Source organism: Polypterus senegalus, chromosome 1 (assembly GCF_016835505.1).
Source record: "Polypterus senegalus isolate Bchr_013 chromosome 1, ASM1683550v1, whole genome shotgun sequence".
Taxonomy (NCBI): Eukaryota; Metazoa; Chordata; class Cladistia; order Polypteriformes; family Polypteridae; genus Polypterus; species Polypterus senegalus.
Window position 1 is genome coordinate 107,307,016 of NC_053154.1, and position 16,755 is coordinate 107,323,770.

Here is a 16,755-nt window from a genome sequence, read left to right on the forward strand (position 1 = left end):
GAATATAAACAAAGACTGTAAAATGTGTATAATCGCCCATAATGGCATCAAAAATGTGAAATCAGTGGCCATAAACAACTGAAAGAGACTCAGGTTATTTTTGGTCATTTAATACACATTTCTATGCACAACAGCTATTTTATAAAAGCTACTCTAATGCTAATTAATTGTATATGATTACTGTACATGGGCGTCAACATGTGTGTAACAGCATGACTGCTAGGAAGCTATAGGAAAGTATATGGATGTTATCATTGCCAATGAAAATTAATGTGGTAGTTTGAGAAGTTATATCTCAGTTGTGCACTATGCCATTTTGGTATCATTTAAATTTAACCAATATCACACAAGTGGGTATGCTGTTATAATGTATGTCATGGCCATGATTAAGTCTTTATTTTGGTAGGCACAAGGTCATTATTTATTATTTTTTGGTTGTGTTGAAGTTTTTTTTTATCAATTTTATTTATAGCAAGTATCAGTCCATACAATCAAATCAAACTTAACATACCAAAATTCAACCCCCACCCAAGAGAAAGAGAGAAGAGCCAACACAACAAACAGAGCAAATCTTTAAAAGTAGCTAATTAGGAACAGAATCCTTTTCACCAATGTAGATGCTTGTTCTAAAATGTTATTGATTAAATCCTGCCAAGTTTTAAAGTTTTGAACAGATCTTATCTTCTAAGTCAGAATTAGATTTTTTCCTACTTCAAATAGTATAAAACATCAGTTATCCACTGACTTAAAAAATTGGGTTGGGATACTCCCAGTCTACGTGCTTATAGTGTGGTAAAAGCACTAACAGTTTGTTTGTCCTTCTCCACTTTAAGCCCATCTGAAAGTACACCAAACACAGCGTTAAGAGTGATTATAACACCAAGGTTGCCTGATAGCCATTGAAAGATTTTTTGCCAGAATAAAGTTCATTTGCTACATGGCCAAAACATGTGGCCCAGTGAGGCTGTAGCTCGATTACAGCACTTGTAAGCTGGATCTTGCCCTGGATATATTTTTAACAATATTAAATGTGATAAATGTGCTCGACAGAAGATTTAAAGTAGAATGCTTTGGGAATATGAAGTAGAATGTATTCTATATATGGCTGCCTTCCACTCCTTTTCTAAAATGTTAAGTGAAAGATCCTTTCCCCACCGTACCCTGGGATCTTTGAAAGGAAGGGACTTTTTATATATTATCAAGATGCTGTCCGAGACTTCAACACTGATTAATAATTCTAATGGAATGGAAATGGGTGGGAGGTGGTGAAAATCGGGCAGGTTCCATTTAGCAAAGTTTCTAATTTGAAAGTAGTGCAAAAATTGTGCTGATGGGAAATTTGAAGCATCATTGTTCATATGATCCAAAGATATTATCTACTGTATATACAGTTCCCTAAGTGATCCCAGATGTTGTCCAAACCTTAAATACTCTGTAGGCGTGAGAGGGCAGAAAGAGGTGATTATGATGTACAGGTGTAGCAAGATAAAAGTAGCTCAGTCTTCAAGTCATTTGGATTAGTATATAGACAATAATTTGTAATTACTGGGGCATAAAGCAGAAAGGATAAAGAAGTACAACACGATTTTAATTCTACTGTAGACCAGACTTGTGTATATTCATCAATTTGTGTTGATGTCCAAGTCTTTATAACTTGTATATTTGCCTCCCAGTAATAAAACCAAAAGTTATGTAGTACCATGTCACCTTCTGCCTTAGATCATTGCAGAGTCGCTCTTTGAATGAATGGATGTTTCAAATTCCAAATAAATGATTTTATGGTTATGATTGAATTCAGTTTCTTAAAAAAGGATTTGGTAATGTATATGGGACTGTTTTGAAATAGAAATAGAAACTTGGGAAGGATGTTCATCTTTACAATGTTAATTCTCCCTGCTAATGTGAAAAGAAGGGTAGACCATTTGTTAATGTCTTGTTTAATTTTTTCCATGCAAACAGCAAAATTCTGTTGAAAAATAGCTTTACATTTAGCAGTAATGTTTACCGCTAGGTATTTAAACTGATCTAATAAAATAAATGGATATATGTCCAGTCTAATATTGTATGCTAGAGGGTTCACTGGAAAAAGCATACTTTTATTGTTATTTTAAGTCCATATATGTATTATTTTTGATTGTGTGGAGGTTTTAATGTCAATCCAAACAGCATTAGTTTATGATAACCCCTAATTTCAATTTGTTTGCATTTCATCAATACACAAGATTTGACATTCCTTCTAGAAAACAGGTAAACAGAGTTCAAAGTTTACTGAGACAATAGTGGCAGGCATATATAGCTCACGTGAAGTCATTTCACCTGCACATAGTGAAATTAAATTTTTACTTGCATGTCTCCTCTGAACAGCTGACAAATAACAGTACGGAACAGTAGAAAAAATATATTTAAAACACAGGTATATGCTTCAATAATTAATCACAGAAATACTAAAACAGATCAAACGATTACAAAATACAAAAGGGGATGATACAGAAAAGAATACAAGATGAATATGCGTCACAAATAATAAATCATTAAGAATGTACAGTATATTTTGTTGTATGCTTAACTAACAAAATATAAATGACAGTTTGTTAAAATATTTATAAAATGACAGCTATTTTTAACTATCACTGTCACACAATGGCTTAGTGTTTATTATTAGTATTTATTATATGTCTATCTGTAGTTTGTACACAGTCAGCATGAGAGAACAAAATAACAGAAACAGTACCTCACAAAGCTGTTCATCTGTCATCAGATGGTATGAAGGATGCTTCATCTCCATCTTAACAGGCCTAAAAACTTTCTGTAAGTCAAGTCCTGTGATTAAGATCAAAATGCTTTGTACCCTCCATCTGAAAACGTCAACTTCTGGCCTTCAAGTGAAAACTAATCTGATAAAAAGATTTAAAAATACAAAAAAATGAATACAACATTTTTAAAGTACTTTTTGGTATCTTGACATTTAATTTACAAAGATCTGCATCTTTTAATGGACATTCTGAAATAAAACCTCACTCAAGAGATGAATGAGAATGAATAATAAGTAACTAGACTGTGCAACTCAAATCAGAATGAAAGCCTGGGAATGCTGCAAACCTCTGCTAAAAATTGAAATAATGCAAAAATTACATGAAGTGATTGTTAAAGCTAAAGTGGAGATATATACTCTCTCACTGGAAAAATATTATCCAGGCAGTGCTTCCACCATTTTCCAATCCCATTTATCCAGAGCAGGATCTTGACTAAGTTAGAGACTATCTAGGTAAGCATTGTGGCGAGCGGCTGGGGGCAGTACCCAGCCGGGATGTCCAGAAGGACCGCAAGAGAGACTACGCCTCCTCTGGACCACAAGAGGGCAGTGGCCCTGGTTGGTATGGGGACCACGGTAACAGAGCATGGAAGCTGAACCCTATAGGGGCCCGTGGTCACTGCCAGGGGGTGCCCAGATGCCTGAAAAGCCCTGGACATCAGCACAAGTTCATCGGGAGGCACCTGGAGCATGTCCAGGTGAACATAAAAGGGGCCGTCACCCTCTATTCATCAGCTGGAGTTGGGTGGAAGAGGACGAAGCCTGGAGGACAGGAGTGGAGGCAGTGAACAGAGGCATTGTGTGAGGCCTGGACTTGAGGGTGATTAGTGCTGGGGCACTGGGTTGTGCGGCACTTTTGTAAATAAAGCTTGTGTGGTGACTTGAAATGATGTCTGTCTGTCTGTGTCCGGGCTATTCCCCACAGCATTAAGGCTCAGGCAGTTTTTTCTGTTAATTTAAACCTAAGCTGTCATTTACTCAATTAGGTTTTATATAATTCATTTATCATTTGCTCTATATAGAAATCATATCTGTGTATGTTTTGTGGTGGCTCCGTTACTAAAAGCAAACTGTTCTGAATTTCTTGGAATTTCTTGGAATGTTAACATTACAGCAAAACACAGAATACAAGGCTAGATGGATGCATGCCTGTTACTGTTCTCTTTTATTACGGGTTTGAGAAACATGCTTTTCACATTATGTAGATCACTTTACTGGAGCACACTTTCTTAACTGATGACGACATAGCATATATAAAAATATTTCAGGTGTGGTTTCTGCTTAACAAATTGTATGTACAATAGGTCTTCTTAAACTCTAGTAAGATGGTGCAGTGCCTTTTCTATCACTTATCTCTTTAAGAATACTGCTTTCAGGGGGAAATGGTCCACATGAGGGTCTGACAATAGACCACGACCATGCCCACAATTAAAAAGTATAATTGTCAATTTGAATTCAGATAGTTCCTAGCTTTTCACATCATAATTTTATAACATGTTGTGCAGACAAAAACTAACAACTAAGCAAAATCTGTGCAATATAAGACAAACTAACTTATAGAATATTATTTCAAACACTGGAGAGATTAAAAGCATGATCAAATTATTAATGACCAATTGAAACCATTGCAGGTCACTTTAACACTGTTTTTGGGTTGTTTACTTAAATAAGAACAAACTGTGTGTTCTTTAAGTAACATTTATGACAATTCAAAACCATTACAGAAACATTACAGCTACATACTACTCTATGCAAGTACTGGCAACTGCCCCACTGCTAAGGCTTCTTCTCTGTATAGTTTTTCCTAAAGTGTACTCTACTACCCTCTACAGGATTACCATGTTTATTTACAGTATCACCACATCCCCTTTCCTTTCAAATAAACAAGTATATTCCATTATATACCAAATCTGAGCAGTTCATGTTAATACACATTTACATTACTTACCCACATTTCAAATAAGTTTTTTTGCATTTTTAATATCTCTGTTTTTCAAATTTAGTTGTTCAGGTGCTTTCACAATTCAAGTAGATCTTCTTAGTACTCAACGGTACTAGTATCATCTGTCTCAGCCATTGATTTAGGCAATACTGTTTCAGTCACAACTTCCTCGCTGGTCTGTTCTTGCTGTGGCTCTTATTTTCAGAAGACTTTTCTGATTCCTTCTCAGAATTTGTCCATCCTCTGTTTGAATTGTAAAAGACCTGGACTTACTTCCTTTACAAGTTTACCTTTTTGATTCAATGTATTTATATTTAAACATTGAATTCTTATCATATCATCTTTTGTTAAAGGTTTCAAAGTCCTGGCTGTTTTATCATAATGCCTTTTCTGCCTGTTTCTCAAGTGATCCTCTTTTTTCTTCCATCTATGTTCCTTTGGATTAAAAGTATGTTAGTGTAGTGAGTAACTTACAACTCATTAAAATCTCAGCTGGTCAAATTCCACTTTCTAAAGGGGAGTATCTCTAACTTAACAAAGCTAAATAAGGATATCAACTGTTTACGTTTGCTTTTTTCATTAACTGCTTAACAATATGTACACCTCTGCTTTGCCATTTGATTGAGCATACAGAGGACTTGATGTTCTATGCTGAAAGCATAGTCTGATGCAAATTTTTTGAAACTCTTCACAGTATAAATAAGATCCATTGTTGCTAATACTATTTGTGGTATCCCATGCCTTGCAAAGATACTTAATGCGTGTGATCTACACAACTAGTAGGTTAATTATACACTAATGCCATTTCTGGATAATTTGACAAATAGTCTATTACTAACAAGCATGTCTTACCATCTAGATGAAACAAATCAGTTCCAACTTACTGCGAAGGATTCTCAGGTAAATCACCAATAATCATTGGTTCCTTTGTTTGTCAACTATCATACATGGAGCATGTCTCACCACTAGAAACCATTTTAACAAACTCAGCATTCATTCCATCCCAATAAACTGCAGCTTGGTCCCTTTCTTGTATATTTTTTGTCCGTAAATGATCTTTATGTAGTCTCTTAAGCATATCTTGCTTTAAAGACTGAGGAATAACAAGCCTACTTTTCTTTAACAACAATCTATTCACAATCACTTCCAATGTTAAACTATTGTTGGCAAGAACCTTTAGGCCAACCTTTATTTAGATGTTCAATTTGCCTTTTGTAACTCTTCGTCTTTTGTTTTGTTTCTACTATAACCTGTTTAATCTGACACCAGATTTTCCAGTATTACGTTAATATGAACCTCAGCATTGGTCTCTACATAACTCATTTTGCTGCATTGATACACATGACAAAGCACCAGTTAACACAATATGCTTACTTGTAGTATTATTCACTTCAAAATCATAGCACTGAAGCTTCATCATTAGTTGCTCTATTGTTGGCGACATTTCATTTAAGTTTTTCTTAACGACTGCTATTAAAGGTTTATGATCAGTTTCTACTAGGAATGACGGTAAACTGTACACACAGCTGTGGAGCCATTCCATACCAAACATTAGACCAAGACACTCCCTCAATCTGTGCGTTGTGGCACTCCGCTGGAGTAATTGTCCTTGAAGCATATCCCACCGGCTTCCAACTTGCACCCCCAGCCTGTATGAGAACAGCACCAAGGCCACCATTAGTTACCGTACCTCAGTTGATATTTTTGTCTGCTTTGCAGAATCAAAGAAAAATAAAACTGGTTCTGTACTTGGAATGGTCTTCAAGTTATTCATTTTTATAAGTTCAAACTCATCTGCATTATATAATAGTTCTCTCATATAACAGTTTTATAACACAAGTTTGGTATGAATTTTCCAATGAAATTAATCATTCCCAATACTCGTAGTACTCCTTTTTTAGCTGTAGGTCTGGGCATATTCAAAATCGCATTTATTACCATCAGAAATGCAACTTCTTTAATACCAAAGTGGCATTTAGCATTATTCCATTTCAGTCCATACTTTTGTATGCCCTGTAGTACTTTCTGGTATAGCTTTTCTTTGTGCTGCACTAGTATTGATCCCCATAATACAATATCATCTATGTAAACATGTACGCCATCAATGCCCTCAATAACGTACTCCATGGCACAATGAAATACCAAATGGCAACCTTAAGAACTCGTACTGACCAAAAGGTGTATTAAATGCACATAGCTCTGAACTGCCCTCATGCAATTTCAACTGCCAAAACCCCTAAGATGCATCAAGCTTTGAAAAAAACTTTGTACCTACCATTTCACTTATTTTTTTCTTCTCTTGTGGGCAATTGGTAACGTTTTCTTTTTATGTTTGCATTCAAGTGTTTGGGATTCATACATACACATACATAAATCTTCTTTTGCTTTTTTAATTCACATCATTGACTTCTCCCATTCTGTAGGCTCTTCCACTTTCTTTAGTGCTGTCACTCTAACTCCTGCTTAAAGGGAATTTTAAGTGGTGTTGGAACTCTACTTGGAGCATGAACCACTTGACTGTGTATCTTCCTTCAGCTTAAAAGGATGAACACCAAACCTTTTAAAAACATTCTGAAATTGCTGCACAGTGTTGCCCACACTATTATACTATGTGTTATGGCCGCCGATTCGATACCCTCTCTTAATGAGGTTCAAATCCTCATAAGCTTTGTCACCCAAAAGTAAATTATTCCCCATGGGGACTACAAAAAACTCCAGGTAGAGCACTCTTTCTTTCACATTCACTTGGTGTCTGCATGTGCCCTTATTTTCAATGGTTTTGCCCATTGTATGCTTTAAGATTAACAGTTTCCATGTTATTACGTGGCTTCATATCTTTTTCAGTAATTGAAATTTGTGCCCGTGTCCAACTCAAGGTCTATTACAGTCCCATTAATTTCCACCGTCACCATCAACTTACTTTCAACTGTACTTACATTACACTCTTTCTCATTCTGCTTCTCGACACTGTCAAGAATTAACATGTCTACAAAGAACTCATCATTCGGATTAGCATCTTGCGCACTTTCTTCTTTTCCGTGGTTGTGCTTTGTAAAACATTGCTCAGCAAAATGATTCAGTCTTTTACAATTTGCACAGTGCTTTCCAAAGGCAGGACACAGTTTCGGAGCATGTTGCTTTGCAAACCTTTTACAATTACATTTTTTTGCCTCTTGTTTCTGCTTTACATTATTAGAACCGTTTTCCTTAGTTTTTCCTTTGTCGGCCACCCGTTCTCGAGTTGTGGCAGAATGTTCTAGTGTGCTGCTGCTGCGCAATCTCATTTACACGGCATATATTAATTACTCCGCCATTGTTAGCCCAGTCTCCCTCAGCATCCTTTCTTTCCAGTTTTCATTTTGGATGCCATACACTATTTAATCTCTTATCATGAATTCCTGTAATTCCCCAAAATTACATGAACTAGCCTTTAATATAAGGTCCGTTAAGAAAGTATCGAAAACCTCGTCCTGCCGTTGAATATGAATACGAAAGACATACCTCTCGTAGGTTTCATTCTTTCTTGGCGAACAATGTTCGTCGAATTTCTTGATAACTTTGTTGAACGTTTCTTTATCATCTACTTGTCCAAACACGTATGTATTAAATACCTATTACATGGGACTCGGCGACTGTCGCAGCAACATCCTCCTTGACTGCGTCTTCTTTCCTTTCTAAGCCAAAGTCTTGCATGAACAGCACGTCGTTTTCTATCCACCGTTCCCGTCCAATTCACAGGTTCAGGAGGCTTCACATTCTCCGCGTCGATTTACAGAATGAAATTATTATTCGTACTCCTGAGCCGCGTTCATTTCTCTCCTCGGCGTCTTACTAACGCTCCGAAACCATTCGTCAAAGCAGTCTTCTAGAAACATATTCCAGATCCCCTTCTGGCACTATTTGCTTAAATAAGAATAATCTGTGGGTTCAGTACTGGCGGCAACTGCCCCTGGTGATGGGCTAGTTGATGATACTGACGAGTCGACACAGTGTCAAGCTTTTGAAGCGCCTCTTCGAGGATTAGTTCAAACGCGCCTGTCACGTGATCCTGAGGCGCGCTAGTGCCATGACGTCGCTGGCATCTCCTCAATTAGAAGCACTATTGGTCAACCCAAACCATCGGTCTGCTTTTGCTCAAAGAGTAAAACCAGTGAGAAGTGACCAGCAGCAGTCAGGACACTTTTAGGCATCGGACATATCCGAGCACTTAAGCCACTATGAGGTCCATAAATTGACGACCCCTTCTGGACCCATTTATCCTGTGTCGCTGGTGAACTAACGCCTGTACTACACGCCCCTCATGACGATTTGAATTCCCTTTAGTTCCTGCACTCAAATGTGTATTCAACATTTATTAAACGTCTGAACTATCGAGGTATTTTAGTTCTGCTTCCGAAGCAGTTGTTCAGGTGTCACACACACATTAAAGTCAGCCAGTTCAAGCTGAGCTGAGGAGACCAATGCGCCATATAAACGTTTTTCTCCATTTACAGTTTTAACTTTAAAATCATTATAGAACAGATGTAGGTCCTTCTGAATTCTCTCTTTAACACTACATCTTTACCACACTTAGAGATATCAGATGATTTTACAACAGCAAGAAGTCTGATAGCCGCCAGTTTTGATCTGTACCTTGGGTTTATATTTCCCAATGTGTTGTACACCACCAGTTCTTTGAGGCATGAGACCCTATTGGATTACATATGTCTATTTAATCAGTGCACAAAATTACCTGCAATGCATCTGGCTTTACTACAAACACTGGATGTTATCTGAAAAGATCTCCATCAACTATCATATCATATCAAATATCATATAAAAAATCCTCTCTTGATTTTCTGAGAATGTTTTTTCAATGATACCTAATACCCTTTTATGGTAAAAAAATCTCTAAGGTTTTAATTAGAGGTATATGATAAAAGTTTTATTTTTAATAGTAAGGAGTCTTGAAGTTCCATTCTTCACCCTGCACACAGCTCAAGCAATAGTTACTTATTTTGCATTCACAAACCCTAACTGCCCTCTGATGACTTTGTTCTGCAAGTATGTTGTTGGAACTCCAGTAAAAGACTCTTTAAAATTGTCAAATATTGATAAGGTACCCTTTTTCAGTTCATCTGTGCTTTCAGAATTCTTCTCTAGCACAGTCTGCATTTGTGTCTTCAGGCAATCCAATAGACTCGCTTCCAGAGAAACTTGTGAGGCTTTTGCTATATTTTTTAATTACAAAATTAATGGCATTAGGAATAATATGGTACATCCTATTAAACCCCAGCTTTCCATTTTAAGCGAATTAAATTTCTTCACCAGGATAGATTTACCCCATCTATATAGAATAATTTCTCAATTGAAACCCTCCACCTGCGTCTTTGACCCAATACCAACAAGCTTTTTCAAAGAAGTATCCGACATGCTGAATGATAGTGTGCTTGACATAGTAAATTCATCATTAGATACTGGGGTTTCCCCAGACCGTCTTAAGACTGCTGTTGTTAAACCCCAGCTCAAGAAAAAGTATCTTGACTCCTCTGGTTCTGACAATTTTAGACCTATTTCTAACCTGCCTTTCTTAACTAAAATTCTAGAAAAGCCAGTCATTCAGCAGCTAAATGATCACTTGAATAAACATGCTATTCTTGATAAGTTTCAGTCGAGTTTTACAATAAATCACAATACAGAAACTGCACTCATTAAAGTAATAAATGACTTTCAAGTTAATGCAGACAGATGCCACTTATCTGTTCTCATCCTCTTAGATTTGAGTGCCACATTTGACATCATTGATCATGATATTCTTATAAATTGCCTTAGTCAGTGTTAGCTGTGGTGATTATACTTCAATGACACATGACATTCTATATGGTGTTCCACAAGGCTCTATCCTGGCTCCAATGCTCTTTTCGATGTACATTCTTTCATTAGGTCAGATTTTCTCAAAGCATAACGTGAGCTACCACAGCTATACTGATGATACACAACTGTATTTATCAATAGCACCTGATGACACCGGCTCTCTTGGTTCACTGACCCAATGTCTTACTTGTGTTTCTGAATGGATGAGCAGTAATTTTGTCAAAGTAAATAAAGAGAAAACAGAAATCTTAATTTACTGTCAAAAATGGGTATTAGAAATAAACTGGGTCCATTAGGGTTAAAAGTCAAGACAGGTGTAAAGAATTAAGGGGTAATTTTTGACTCTGACCTAAGTTTTAAATCACATATTAATCAGATTACCAGGACAGCATTTTTTCACTTAAGAAATATAGCAAAAGTTAAATCTCATAACTTTGCAAGATGCTGAAAAATGAGTTGCCGCTTTTGTTTTTAGTCGACTAGATTACTGTAATGCTCTCCTTTCAGGACTAGCCAAAAAACACATCAATTGATTACAGCTAGTGCAGAATGCAGCTGCCAGTATCTTAACTAGGAAAAGAAAATCCGAGCACATCTGTCCAGTTCTAATGTCACTACATTGGTTACCTGTGTCATTTAGAATTGACTTTAAAATACTGCTTATGGTTTATAAAGCCTTAAATAATCTCGCTCCATCCTATATTTTGCAACACCTGTCACCTTACACTCCAAATCGTAATCTTAGATCTTCAAATGAGAGTCTGCTTATTATTCCAATAGCTGAACTTAAAAGAAGTGGTGAGGCAGCCTTCTGCTGTTATGCACCTAAAATCTGGAATAGTTTACCGATAGAAATTCGACTGGCTAATATGGTAGAGTACTTTAAAAAATTGCTACAAACCCATTATTTTAACATGGCTTTGTTATTTTTCCATTTTTTTCTGTGGTGGCAATTTGCGCCACCACCACGTGATCAAGGCATCTTGCAGTCCCTATGTTGATGGATTGAAGGCCACATGGCCATCATCAAATTCTTTCATGTGAAGTCTGTAAACCGTGAGGACTGAGTTAGATACTTTTTGTTAGGTAGAATGCCCAGAGGAGGCTGGGTGGTCTCGTGGCCTTGGAACCCCTGCAGATGTTTTTTTCTTCAGTCCATCTGGAGTTTTTTTTTTGTTTTTTCTGTCCTCCCAACCATCATACCTTACTTTATTCTTTGTTATATAGTATTGCCTAATCTTATTTTTGTTTTTTTAAAAACATTTCTTTCTTCATCATGCAAAGCACTTTGAGCTACGCCATTTTTAAGAAAATGTGCTATGTAAATAAATGTTGTTGTTGAGAGCCAAGCTCATAACTTACACAGTTTATGAAAAAAAAAAAACTAATCAACATATTAAAAAAAAACACATTCAGTTCATTTGTTCTCATTGACATAACAATGGATTGTTTCCCTTCCAATTCAGTGTGAAAAAATATCTTCTCAGATGGATCATTCACACTTTATGATCCATTGTAGTCAGGGCCAGATTTTCCTATAGGCTAACTAGGCTTCAGCCTAGGGCCTCAAGATCAAGAGGGGCCTACATTCAAATTGTTAGCATTTTGAACAAACTTAAAAATGGGAGGTGAAAGGGCCTCATAAGTGGAATAGCCTAGGGCCTCTTTTCATCTAAATCCGACCCTGATTGTAGTTACTGCCAAAAAATGGTATTGATTGTGAATGAGAAGGGTATTGTGTTATATGGGCTGTAATCATAAAACTTCCATCTCTTTACAGAAAAGGATTACTATATTGCATGGTTCAAAATAGGAAAGGAGTGTAAAGGGGAAGAGCATCGTTGATCATGAGTTGGCTACAAATCATTCAGTCATTAGACTAAAGTATTCAGGGAAAAAAAAAATTCCATTATGATGAAAAACCAGAATATGTCATGTTGGACTGCACTCTGGTGCACTGCATTAAAGAATGTGAGGGGACATTCTGTATTATTTGAAGTAATTTTAGGGATATTGTAAAGAAACACTGAAAACAGTGGCACATATTATAAACCTTTGGTCTGATACATTTATAGTTACTAATGGTGTTTCTCCTACATTTCCTAAACCTGGCTTCATCCTTGTAAATTAATGCATATGGCCTGACATTTGCTTAAAGTTTTCAAACACGTTGTATTTATTTCCATTCACTTTCAATGCAGTGTAAGAGAAGGGATTACAATAACAAACCCATACCCATACTGTATGTGTGCATACCTGAATCAATTGTTCTTCGTAATTTCTTCAAAGTGAGACCTTCTAAGATTATTTCCTTTGCACCTTTTACCTTTCATGGAAACAGTCAATAGACGCCAGTTGACATTTATACAGTATTTTCTTTTTTTTCAGTATTGTTACGAATGACACCACAGTCAGTCTAATCTGACTAGGCATTTTTTATTGAAAATCTATAATTGACAGCATGATCTAGTTTCTGCTAGATGTCCTTGTGACATAAATATGCTATATTAACGTTGTCTATACATTTTGTAGCTACTCCACCACCGTACATTTAGGCACAGTTTTTTTCTAGATTCCTCCTTCTCTTTGCTTTATCCGTGGTCTTGGTATTCTGCTTGCTATAATGTTACAAAAATAGGCAAAAATGGATGCCTACATGAATAAGGACTGATTACTGATTAAGCAATTGTGCAAGTAAGAGAAGTATTTTACATAAGCAGAATAATAGGTTCACATGTAGCAATAATTTGCATCTGCTAAACCAAACGTAAGTTTAGCTTGATATGATTTACTTAAATGTGTTCTGAATCTTTTTTAGAAAATCGTGTTTATTATTTTGCAATAATATCTTTGCTTTGGTATTATGTTTCAAACATAACTTACTGTGAGCCAAAATGAATAAAGTTGTGACTCATTAAGCTGAGTTGGAGATCAAGTGGTCTTTTCTTTTCAAGAATCAGTAAAAATATTAATAAAAATGAAGACTCTAACCAATCTGAGATAGAGTCAAATTTTATTTCATATACTGCTTTTTGGTATTGAATACTTGTTTTAATTTGGGAAAATGGTTCAAGGGGTTAAAGAGTACGTAGGCAAGAATCAGAGAGAGAAGGTCCGATATTTTAGTAAAATTTACTTATTCAATTATAGCAACATTCAAATACTTATTCAATTATAGCAACATTCAAATACATATAATGCAGTGACAATAGACATACAGAAACAAGATTATGCTTACAGTAATATCAAAAGCCATCAGAGCCATCATCCTAGACCAGTAGACTGAGGGAGCCCACTTGTCAGTCTCGTCAGAGGATCAACTCGTGAGCCTAGTCAAATACCAGGCGGTGTGCACGTTCCCAACGGTTGAGCTTCCAAAGAAACTGAGGGCGGAACCTTCCCTTATATACTAATTGAGTGTCCTTGCCCAAAAGCGGCTTACGTGCAAGCAGTGTATACAGAAGTGATCAGTTTCAGTACACACCCTTCCACGGGACACGGTGTTGTTTTTCCTCTACTTGGCCTTGACCGAGACGGTGCCTAGTACCAGAAGACACACAATAATAAGCGTTGCGTCCAGTGAAGCCCCTCGAAGTGAAAAACAACTCCTTACATAGCCTTGGCTGTATCTTTAGAACATTCCTGGCTGTTTTCGAAAAACAAATCCTTGCAGCTGGTTTTGCACTGAAGCGACCAACACCCATCTGCACTCTTTATTCCCTCCTCCCGTCATAGAGAAAATTACCTTCCATTACAATACTTTACTATGGTGCCTGTTATGGTTTCGACAGGGCTTCATTCCTATACTTTAGTTTCTTTTCTTGTAATTTCTGCTGTGATTTTATTTTCTTTATAATTTTGTACTTCACGTTTTTCTTCATTTTTGTTTTATTTTGTGTACTTTGTTATGAGCCTCCTGACACTGCAGCTGATCAGGCTGCTTATGTGGGTCTATTTAAAGACCTGAGATGCTCATATTTGATTGGTTCCCTTTTTTCATTTTCTCTTTCAAAATCTTAAAAATGTCTTGTTGGTCTTCTTTTGATTTTTGTCTTGAGAAATGGGTTTATTCATTGTGGATTACAATTACTGTTTTAAAGATTTGAATCATTTTTTTGATTTATTTGTTTTAGTCATGACCCCAAAGGTCACGTGAAAAGACAATTTCCCCTTGGATATTAACAAAGTATAAGAAATTTTTAAAAATCCTTTACTTAGTAAAATAAATTAATGGACAAAAAACACTTCAGGTGTTTTTTCAAGTAAGGCTAGGCCTTTTTGAAGGATTTAGGTCTTTTTTTATTTTGTAGTTTGGGTCCCAGCTCTCAATACTACCAGAAATGAACAAAAGGAACTTAAGTGACAAAGTCTCAATGAGAAGAGAGGCACTGTCTAGAACAGGATATTTAGTGATTTGTAGAATGGATAGAGAGATCCTGGAAGCTGCTAAAACACTGTAGGATACTGGAGGAGATCACAAACATCATCCAGAACTCCTGCAAGGGGATGACCTGCTAGATGGTCCATGGCGGTTAACTCACCATTGGCCTCCATTGCCTTCCAAGTACAAACTGTAGTGAGGCAGGGTTGTTTGCTATCACTTTTCTTGCCAGGGACTTACTATTCATAGAGGGTAGAGCAAGGTCCTCCAGGTCAACTCTGTCAGAACATTCCACATCACATTGAAGGGTAAATCATTAGTAGAGGTGGAAAGCTTCACATACCTTGGCAGCATCTTTGATAAGCAGGGTTTGACAGATGCCAATGTTAAAACCAGAATCAGTAAGGGTGGCACTCCATCAACTGAAGAAGCTCTGGTGATCGAGGGGCCTGCCAATCACCATCAAGATTAGACTCTTCAATACCAAAGGGAAAACAGTCCCACTTTATGGAGCTGTGAAACAAAGCACCACTGCAACCACCCCAATAAGATCCAGGCGTTTACGAACACCTGTCTGAGAATGATTCTTTGATTTTGCTTGCCAAATACCATCAGTGACATAGAACTGTGTCAGCAAGCAAGACAATAGCCACTACAGGAAGTGATTATCCAGCTACCGTGGAAGAAGTTAGGCCACTTCCTCCACAAGCCAGTCTTAAGCATCACAAGCCAAGGCCTCAGATAAAATCTCTCTGGAAAGAGGTAAAGAAGCTGGCCAAGGAACAACTGGCACGAGGACATAAGCAGATGCCAAGAGGATAGGCACAATTGGAGAGACTGGCCCAAGACAGATATGCCTGGAGAACTCTTGCCAGTAGCCTATGCCTCAAGATAGGCAAGTAAGGAATAACTAAGTAATTTCGATGCCTTAGCCACAAGACCAAATTCTTTCACTTTCTGAACTTTCAAAATATAACACACAACTTTTCTCTTCATTAAGATGGACGGTCCTAAGAGAATAAGACAACATATACACTTGTTATGTTTCAAAGAAGATTTATGAAGTTTTATTAGGAAGAGCATATACAACCCCAATTCCAATGAAGTTGGGACGTTTTGTAAAGCATAAATAAAAACAGAATACAATGATTTGCAAATCCTTTTCAACCTATAATCAATTGAATACACTACAAAGACAAGATATCTAATGTTCAAACTGGTAAACTTTATTGTTGTTTTGCAAATCATCACTCATTTTGAATTTGATGCCTGCAACACGTTCCAAAAAAGCTGGGACAGGGGCAGCAAAAGATTGGGAAAGTTGAGGAATGTTCAAAAAACACCTGTTTTGAACATTCCACAGGTGAACAGGTTAATTGGAAACAGGTGTTTGTCATGACTGGGTATAAAAGCAACATCCCCAAAAGGCTCAGTCATTCACAAACAAGGATGGGGCGAGGTTCACCACTTTGTGAACAACTGCGTGGGCAAATAGTCCAGCAGTTTAAGAACAGCATTTCTCAACGTACAATTTTATCATCTACTGTCCATAATATCATCAAAAAATTCAGAGAATCTGGAGAAATCTTTGCACGTAAGTGGCAAGGCTGAATACCAACTCTGGATGCCCGTGACCTTCGATCCCTCAGGCGGCACAGCATTAAAAACCGACATCATTCTGTAAAGGATATTACCACGTGGGCTCAGGAATACTTCAGAAAACCATTGTCAGTTAACACAGTTCGTCGCTACATCTACAAGTGCAAG